Source organism: Octopus bimaculoides, chromosome 6, assembly GCF_001194135.2.
Source record: "Octopus bimaculoides isolate UCB-OBI-ISO-001 chromosome 6, ASM119413v2, whole genome shotgun sequence".
Taxonomy (NCBI): domain Eukaryota; kingdom Metazoa; phylum Mollusca; class Cephalopoda; order Octopoda; family Octopodidae; genus Octopus; species Octopus bimaculoides.
The window spans coordinates 15,785,760-15,786,080 of record NC_068986.1 but is presented as its reverse complement, the minus strand read 5'-3'; positions in this window follow the sequence as shown (position 1 = coordinate 15,786,080).

The following is a 321-nucleotide window of genomic DNA, read 5'->3' as shown; positions in this document are numbered from 1 at the left end:
CTGCGCGAAACTTGAGCGGCTTAAATAAAACGATGACAAATGAGATCCACTGCGAGAAACTTGAGCGACTTAAATAAAACGATGACAAATTAGATCTACTGCGAGAAACTTGAGCGGCTTAAATAAAACGATGACAAATGAGATCTACTGCGTGAAACTTGAGGGGCTTAAATAAAACGATGACAAATAAGATCTACTGCGAGAAACTTGAGCGGCTAAAATAAAACGATGACAAATGAGATCTACTGCGTGAAACTTGAGCGACTTAAATAAAACGATGACAAATGAGATCTACTGCGCTAAACTTGAGCGGCTTAAATA